Source organism: Fukomys damarensis, unplaced genomic scaffold (assembly GCF_012274545.1).
Source record: "Fukomys damarensis isolate Sample0158 unplaced genomic scaffold, DMR_v1.0_HiC HiC_scaffold_24, whole genome shotgun sequence".
Lineage (NCBI taxonomy): Eukaryota > Metazoa > Chordata > Mammalia > Rodentia > Bathyergidae > Fukomys > Fukomys damarensis.
Genome location: NW_022900936.1, coordinates 45,649,761 through 45,659,812, shown reverse-complemented (window position 1 = coordinate 45,659,812; position 10,052 = coordinate 45,649,761). Strand labels below are relative to the sequence as shown.

Genomic DNA, 10,052 nt, shown 5'->3' with positions numbered 1-10,052 from the left:
GCATTTTCATAATATGATTCAATCTGACATTAGCTGGTAGTAAAGTGAATAGACATAAATGACTTTATTTTCTTTATCTTTTATACATTGAATCAGAAAGTGAACTTTAATTTGTAAAATGTTTTGTTTTTACAAAACAAAAAATAAATATAACCTAACTCCACAGAAATACACACTGTGGTCATTTTAAGTAATCCCTTTCAATTATGTGAGAAGATTTAATTAGCATAACATATTTTGCAGAGCAAATTGAGGAACCTGAGACATGTCCCCAAAAATTCTGGGAGTTTTTATCTTTTCAAAAGAAGAAGAAAATTCCAGTCTTACAGAATAAGAATGGAAGTTGGCATGAAGGAAGCAAGATATGACCACCAAACCAGTGCCTTTTATGGTATTAGGAAAAGAGAATGTTCCCAGCTATTGAGCCAGGAAAAGTATAATATAATGGAATATAATCCATTGTCTGCTTCGATAGGGCAGACTGAAAAAGCTGGCAATAGTTTCAGCTATTAAGCCAAGCCATCTTGGGCTTAGCATGAAGATAAACTGGTAGCAAGCATTTGGGTGAAACCACAGACAGGGGAACTGGCAACCTTGCAATCCTTTAGTTAGAAAAATGTTACCAAGTATTATCCTTTTTGCTATTGAGATAGATCAGTGGCAGTATTACAAAGTCATAATTTCTCCTTTTATTCAAAATATATGTTCAGTGATTGTTGTCTGCAGGGTACCATATAGAGGTGGCTTCCTAAAGTTGATAATGCACAATTCCTGCCCTCAAGATGCTCAGCTCAGGAAGACCTACCTGCTCACCATTGTATGATGTACCCTCCCATTATTTGTAGGTAGGGGCTGAGAGTTTAGATTTAGTGTGGAAGTAGAGTAAAGCACAAGAAAGGACTTAGAAAGGAAGTAGGAGGATACCCTCTGATGCATTTCATAGTTAGTCTCAAGAATACAAAGAATAACTTTAATCATATAGTACATAATGTAATATGTCATCATAAAATTCCCTGTGGGATTTAGGGGTGACATAATTTTCCCTAATGTAACTCAACATTCAGCTGAACAAACTTTATCTTAGAGAGATGAATTAGCCTGAGTTAGTTAAAAGGTACAATTAGTATTTCTTTATATTGCTGGTAGAAATATTCCTCAAATATTCATATCTTGGTGAATCAGAGATAGTACATATGCTGATGTGTTCTTTTTCCAAGGTCATCATTCTACAAGGTGCCTAAGTCCAAGCAACACTCTCTGGTGGCCTGCCTTAGTTCTCTGGACCATTTTTCATTAGCCACAATTTCCTATTTAAAGCTCCTAACATTTTTCTGGCATCATTTGACATCATCCTGGCTTATTTCCCATTCTCCTTGTCAGGCTTTTTCAGGTCCGGCTTAGGCTCCTCGACCTTGCTTATTTATTTATTTATTTATTTTTATTATTTGGTTCCACTCAGCCTTTCTACTGTTACAATTCTCCAAAATCTGCTATGACTTTACTCTCTCTTTAAATGGTAATTTTAACATACCTGAACTACAAATCTTTCTGCTGAGTTCCATGCTCTCCTTCCCACAGCCTTCTGAGTATCTCCATGTGGCTATTGTATGTGGACGTTAAATATAATGAAAACAAAACTGAAATTTTCATCTTTCTTCCCACCCTCACTCTGTATCTCCAGATATCTTCCTCATTTATTCCTTATTTTGCTTGGCACCATAGTACTTAGGTTCCTCAAATCACCAACCAGAAGTTCACCTTTGTTTCTCTCTCATACTTTGTTGAGTATTCTTTACCTCTATACTTTCTTTTTTCACTATCCCTGCTGCTATTAGGTTGAAAAATTGTTCCTTCTAGCTTAGATCATCAACCTGAAAAAAAGTTAATTGGAATTCTTGCCATCGTTCTTGCCCAAATCAAGAACAATCTACATAAGACTAGGGAGAGCTTGCTGAAGGGAAAACCCTAATACTATCAATGTCCTGTTTAATAATATTCTTCAGAGGGTCCTGTTATATACAAGATCAAGTCCAAATTCCTGAATATCATCCAGGTCCTTTGTGACCTCCTAGTTAGTTTTCTCCTTTTAGTATTATAGAACTTTTTGCTTTGGGCTTTCTTTCTTTATATTTAACTCATGACATTTCAAAATATCTTCCATTCTTTGAATTTTCCATGTTCTCACTTGCTTTATAACTAAACAATTGTTATTTTTCTCCCTGGTGGCACATTCTCATGCATCTGTCAAATCTTGATAGATATGATCTCATTCCAAGGCCTTTCTCTTCAGTCTGATTGGTGCTCTTCTATGCTGCCCCTTGATGCCCATTTTATCTATTCTATAGCATCCCAGGATGTCCATTCTACAGAAATCAGCTAGTCTTTTATTTGATCCTTCTCCTTCACCTCTTTGCAGTTTCCCAATCAGAACAGAGGTTTTATTTCCATCACTGTATACCCTATTCCCAGCATAGTGGATAGTACACAAATTTTTGTTTTATTTCTTATTAGTATGTGTTTGTGGTACATAATAAATATATTCATCATGGTTAGTTTGTACACATACATATCATATACTGATCCTTTTTATTTCCTCTGCCCCCATTGCACCTTCTCCTTCCATCCCTAAGCCATCTTCACATTTATGCAGTATATTTATTTTAATAATAATATTAAAAAATATGACATTTCATGTTTTGACAATGATATAGAAAAAGGGAATTCAAACATTTCTGGTGATTCTTTGGAGGATAACTTGGCAATACTAGTAAAGTCTAAGCTGACACATTTAGGTTCATACTGTAGAGAAATTGTAGCACATGTATATAGATAAAATGTATGAAAATAATGATTGCAACTGTAAGAAAAAACTAATAAGAAAGCAAACAATATGAATATACAATGCAAGAAGAGAAAAAATTGTGGCTAGTTTAGTGTCATGTCATGTAGCAGTTAAAAAGAATTAGTACAGTTGCCACTATCAGTATGACTGTATATAAAAAACAGTGTTCAGGAAGAAAAACAAAATTCAAAATAATCCATTTTGGTACCAATTACACAATTAGACATATATAAAATAATATTAAGTATTTATGAAAATATTTGGTAAATGCATTAAAATATCCAAGGAATATAAACACTATATTTAGAAAGATGTTCCCTCTGAGAAGTAAAGGAGAGTGGGTTTAGAGAAAATATTTTAAATGCTGTCTTTAGAATAAACTACATGAAAGAATCTTTACTTCAATAAACAAGTGATACTAATTAGTTGTAGTAATATAAAGAATGAGAATAGGTAGTAAAAATTGGGGTTGGATTAGTAAAAAATAAAAATGTGTTTTTGGAGGGGATAGGATAAGATCAAATTCAATGTCTTATGTAATTGTGGGTGGGCACATAAAAGATTTTTGTTTTTGGCTGATTCACAAAGACCTGCGCCTTGGCTCTACTCTGACTCCCTGCATATGCCCCACTTTAATGGTGTCATGTAAACAACTTCACTGACATTTTCAAGGGGAGCTGTAATACAAAATCAACATGTGATGAAGTTCCATTATGTTTCCTTGCTAGATCATTTCCTTCCTATCTGACCTTTAAATGTTTTAGTTTGTCATGACTCCATTTTATTAATCCTATCTGTTCCTTTCCAAAGTGATTTTATCTATTTCTACATTTAAATCTCAAATCCAGAGGATTCCTCTGAACTCCAGACCGCAAATAGCCAACTTCTCACTCAATATCCTACTGTGCGTCCCAGGGGTGAGTCAAAGTCTCACACAAATGCAAGCTCTTTCCATAACTGCCCCTAAAATATGTTCTTGCTGTGGATACATTCATTATGGGATGCCATATCTAGATATTACTATCCATCTAAATGTGTCTACAAAAAACCAAGCATTGTTGTTGACATCTTTTCTCTTTGAAACTTTATAACCAATGTATCATTAAATTCTGATTTTACCTTTTAAACATATCTCAGATGCTTTGACCTTTGTGCAAATTCATTCCTTCTCTTAGTATTCCCAGGACTTTGCATCCTGATTTAATTCTTCCCTTTATTGGTCAGTCCTATTTCATCTTGTTTGTATTTAATTTCTATTCCATTAAGCTATTCTTTATGTCCAAACTGATCCCTTAAAAATGCAAGTCTCAAAGGAGGAAAAAAAATGGAAACAAAAAAGAGAGGAGTGGTGGTGAAGAGAGGGGAGGCAATTGGGAGAAAAAAGGGAATCAAGATATGCCATGTACAGGTACAAATTCTCTTTGATGAATATGATTGTTGTGCATATTTAAATTGTACCAATAAAATTAATTCAAAGATGAAATATTTAGAAGTATAAAAAATTCAAGTCTCAGTGTATCACCCTGCTTAAAACATTTCCTTACTTCCCATTGCTCTTAGGATACATTCCAGCATAGTTGTGCAGTATGTTATCTCTTCCTTCTTAGTGACTTCATCTTATTTCAGTCTTCTTTTCCATTCCTCAAATCCAGGTTCTAGCCATAATGGTTCCCTTTTAGTTCTTCAAATGTCTCAAACTCCTTTCCAGAGTGGGGCTTCACTTTATCCTGCTCTCTGCCTGTATCCAACAGCCACACTTTCCAAATCCCCTACGTAAGACATACCCCTTCATTCTTTGCCTCTGACTTTCTCAGGAAAGACTTCTATGACCACTTTAGAAAGGATTATAAGGATTGTAATACTCAGTACTTGAAAACCTCATTTAACAAAAAGTAATTAAATTCTCAGTTGTATGATTGTTTGCTTACCTCAATAGACTCCAACTTTCACAAGAGCAGGGCAGTGATTTCCATTACAGATGCATCCCTCCTGCCAGCCCAGTGTATTACAATATTATGTGGGTAAAAGGTTGGGGTTCTGGAAGAGCCAAGGAAAAGAGAGAGAGTTTAGTTTCTACTTCCAGAAGCTACAAGATACTATACAATGTTTTGAAAAAAGTTCTATTTATATCATAAAACTAATCTGGGGTATTGACTAAGATAGTTTTAAACTTATGTGGAACTAAATTTGAGTTTTCCTAATCTGAAAGTGCATTTCCTTGAAAAGTGACTAAATCCTTGTGCATGTTAGATAGGTTAAATTTTAGGGGCTATGGAGCTGGTGCATGGGGATGTCTTGTAATTATTAATTATTTTTTGGTACTGGGGATTGAACTCAGGACCTTGTGCTTGCCAGCAGGCACAGTGTCACTGAGCTACATCCCCAGCCCTCAATTTATAATTATTAACACATACTAATTGTACAAATTAATATGTTTCACTGTGACATTTCCACATATGCATATATTTCTATTGCGATGTCGCTACTTTCATGATGAATAGACTCATTCTTTTCAGGCTGTCTTTCAAGGCCACTCTCAATTTTAAGGTATGAACCTAGTTATACCCTCTTTTCCCCCTCTTTCTGATTCTCTTTTTCTTTCCAAATAGTCACTTTTTTACCTTCAAGTTTTTCCCCCCAAAACTACTGATATTGCCTTCCTGTGTCAGATTTGTTTTTCTTACCAGATGTCCTCCAGTTATTTCTGTTTTCTTGAAGATGACATAATTTCATTTTTTGTTATGGCTGAATAAAACTGTCATGAATTTATACCTTATTTTCTTCATTCATTCATTCATCTATTGAAAGGTATCTAGGCTAATTCTATATCTTCAGGACTACATCTTTAGAACGCATCTTTCTAGAGTGACCTCAGACACACAGTTATAGCCAAGGGCTGGTCACAATAGGAAAACTTATCCATTATTTCCATGAATGGTATGAATATTGTGTCTTTGTAAAGAAAAAGAATGGACGTGAATTTAAATCTGTGTCAGAACCTCAAGTTTTTCCCTTTCACTTTGGGTAAGTTTTTTTTTTCTTAAAACTAACACATGCTTCAGTTCAGTTCATAATTGAATGTATCTCACCTTTATGTGAAGATTTACAGAGCTAAAATATATTTGCTGAGAAAACATTAATAATGCTCTTAGTACAGATCTCACTGCTAGTGGAGATTCAGTGAATTTTAGTTCTTTTCACTTTTCTTTCTAGTATTCTTTTTTTTTTTTGTACCGGGGATCAAACTTGGGTCCTTGCATTTGCAAGGCAGGCACCAGAATCACTGAGCTAAATCCCCAGCCCTCTAGGACTCTGTATAAATAGACTGCTTCAGTTATCCTTGAGTTGGAATGCAAACAATTGAAATCGGAATTTTAACACTATAAAACATCCATGTGTCAAGAGCTTCTGCTTAGGAACTACTTTGATAGACTGAATAATAAATTGTATATTACACAGATAACATCAATAAGTGCATGTGGACTCCAGCCAGAAGCCTACCCAGATACTATTGGTGATTAACTGCAGGCACCAGACAGAATACCACTTGGACAATAGCACAGAGCAGGTATCCAGAAGGCCATCATTCTGAGCCCAAGAATTGGTGCAGTGGTGGGTAGTAGAGAGAAAGCTTCACTGACACTTGTTGACTATTGAAGTCCACTGGAAGAGCAAAGAGTCACCTCAATAAAGGCAAAAAATTACATTGATTGGGATGAAAAAACATCTAAACAAGACCTAAAACAAGACTTCCACATCAACAAGGCAACTCCAAGGGGCAATGAGGTAGAACAATCTGAAACTCAAACACCTGGACTTTGTGAACTGGTAAAAAAGAGGAATCTATAAACAATGAACTCAGATATTATTTCTCAGATAACAACAAAGATTGTGTTCATACTGCAAAACATAATTACTAACTCTAGACCAGACACACACACACACACACACACACACACACACACACACAAAACACAGGAGCTCAGAAACATGATGGAATTACAGCATAGGAAACAAATGGAACTCACAAAACAGATGTAAACAGATATCCAGGAGATTAAAAACTCAAATGAAAGTTTCCACAGAAAAATGAGCTTTGAGGGTTTGTGTTGAGAAGTCTTCTGTGTTTCTCATGGCCTTTCCTTTGTATGTGATTTGTTTCTTTTCTCTAATTACTTGTAAGATTTTGTTCTTCTGTTGGGATTCTAGCATCTTGACCAGTATCTATCTAGGTGTAGACTTTTTTTCTTGATCATGGATAGTTGGAGTCCTAAATGCCACACTTAACTTTATGTCAAATTCTTTTTCTCTGTTTGGGAACTTTTCTGCCATTATTTCTGTGAATAATTTTTAATGTAATTTACACTATCTCCTATTTCTTCATTGACTCTGATCATTCTTATATTATTCTTGCTTGCATCATCTAGCAGCTGCTGGATTGATTTCTCATGCTCCCTTGCTATTTTTGAGACCTTTATTTACCTGGTCACTAATTGCAATTCTGTGTTCTACATCGGATATATCTGATATCTTATATATACTCATATTCCTCAGAGGAAAACCTAATGTTCACGTTAGAAAATAACCTTACACTTAAGCTCAATATTCTAGAAAAAGAAGAGCAGGTAAAATCCAAAGATCACACAAGAGAGAAAATTATAAAAATATGAGAGAAATCAGTGCAATGGAGAATAAAAGAACAATAGCAAACATCAATGAAGTACAGAATTGGTTTTTCAAAAGAATATGCAAAATAGATACACTCTCAGCCAACCTTTCCAAAAAAGGAAAGAAAAGACCCAAATCCATGCAATTAGGAATGACAAGGGTGAAATTACAATGGATCCAGCAGAAATCCAGAGGATCAGCAATACCTACTTTGTAAACCTATACAAGCGTAAGTTGGAAAACAGAAGAAATGGAAAGACTTCTAGATACATATAAATTACCAATATTGAAGAAGACCTAAAAATTCTAAACAACCCAATATCAATCAATGAAATTGAAAACATAATTAAAACCTTACCAACTAAGAAAAGCCCAGGATTTGATGGCTTCACTGTTGAATTCTGCAAGACATTTAGAGAACTCTTGCCATTACTTTAAACTCTTCAATAAATTTGAAAATGAAGCAATACCCCAAAATTTATTCCTGAAAGCAAGCATCATCTTGATCCCAAAAGTAGAGAGAGGCCCAACTGAACAAGAGAACTATATGACTATGTTCAGTGGATATTGGAGCAAGATGGAGATTCTGGGCAGGTAGTATGGGCTTTCTTTTCCCCAAAGAAAACACAGCAATTACACCCTGTTTTGCAGAAACCATCAGTGTTTGGGAATGATTCTAATGATGATTATGAAACCTCTGTAAGTGAAAATCTTCAGAGGGAAGCTGCAAAGAAGCAGGCCATGAAATAGACCAACTGGAGATGCAGAAAGCCTTTGCAGAGGATTCCACTGTACGATGAAATGAAGAAAAAAAAAGGGAATAAAGTAATCCCAAATTACTTTCAGGAAAAGATTGAAAGCCCAAGTATATCCACAACTTACTAAAAGCAGTTGAGACTGGAAAAAAAGGAACAGGAAAAAAAAATGGAAAAAATACAGAGAGAATGAAAAATGAAAAACATAGAATTTGATGATAAAGAGGCATTTGCGACATCTGCTTATTAAAAAAAAACTGCAAGAAAGAGCTGAAGAAGCAGAAAGAGAAAAAGGGCTGCTGCACTAGAAGTACATTTGGATGTAACCAAGTAGAAAGATCTGAGAGGGTTTTATAGCACCTATTAAATCAAGCAGTGAAGAAGAAGGCACCTATTAAATCAAGTGGTGAAGAAGTACCAATATGCAGCATTTATAAAGCCAGTTCTGGAAAAAGGAAGAGAAATCAAGAGGTCACTCAGATGAAGTAAATTCAGAGAACAGAATACCACAAGAGAGATGTGTTACTCAAACTTGTGTGATGGAGGAGGAAAACCGAGATGCACACAGTGACTGTGATAGCATGAGCAGTTAAAATGATGAAATGTAAGAAAATAAAGTGAATCGCAGAAGGGCAAAGATCCAGAGACCTCCAGGAATTATTCCAAGCATGTAAAAAATCACACCCACTCAAGATTATCTAGTGAAGAAGGCATAGGGCCAAACACCACACCAAAAATTCCAAGTTCAGAGGGCATGAGAAAAGGGAAGATCAGCATGAAGAGAGGCAATCCAGGGACTGGGAAAACTATATATTGACTATGACTACAGAAGAGCAAAGGATTCTCATAAACCCAGAGAGGCCAGTCATAGAGATTCCCATCAAAAGGGATGAACACCAAGATAAACGAAGGGGAGACCAGAGACAAAGAAATGATAAGAGAATAGAGAAGAGAGAAATATTCTTCAAAGGAACAAGAGAGAAACAATGAAATGATCATGACTAACACAGTGAGAGAGGTGAGAAGAAAGAGAAGAGAAAGAAAGGAAGAGCACATGAAAGAAAAGAAGGAAAGATAAAAAATAATGATAAATGCAGAGAAAGGGGAAAAGAATAAGTAAGTTCAGTCTTCAGAAAAACATCACAGAAAAGAAGGCAGATCAAATTCTAGGGCAAAGGAAGAGTTTCTTGATCATGAAAGAGACAGCAAAATGAAGAATATGGAAAAGAACAAAGAAAGAGACCAAGAGAAGCCCTCTGGTTCTGAAATATGAATGGGAGCAAAACACAAACTCACAGAAGAAAGGCAAAAGCAGGGTAAAAGCAAGAGAGACTACCAGAGGCAGTGAGTAAATTTGAGAAGAGGAATAATAAAGAAACTGTAATGTCAGCTAGAGATAGGTACTTGGCCTGGCAAATGGCATGGGTAATGCAAAGACCAATATTGAGAACGATGATTGATGACTGCCCCAACAGGAAAATCTATGAAAGCACACACAAGACATTGTTTTGTGACTTGTTTTGTGAATGCATTGTGAAATATGTTAACAGTAGTTGAGGGAGAGTATTTTTAAATGTATTTTCAAAATTTATTTTTTACTGGTGCCACTGCCTGCTTCACAAGTGTAAGGTTCTGAGTTTGATCTCTGGTACAAAAAAAAAGTTTTAAAATTTATTTTTTCCTTAAGTAAAATTCAGTCCTTTCATCTTGACTGTTTAAATGGAGCTATGCATATATGTACATATGTATATACATATATATAATATTTCTTTATCAGTACCATATTC

General features: G+C 35.2%; 1 pseudogene; it reads left to right on the top strand.

Moving 5' to 3' along the window:
* The first annotated feature begins 7,407 nt into the window (after positions 1-7,407).
* Positions 7,408-9,822, top strand: LOC104873121 (annotated as a pseudogene).
* Positions 9,823-10,052: the final 230 nt, after the last annotated feature.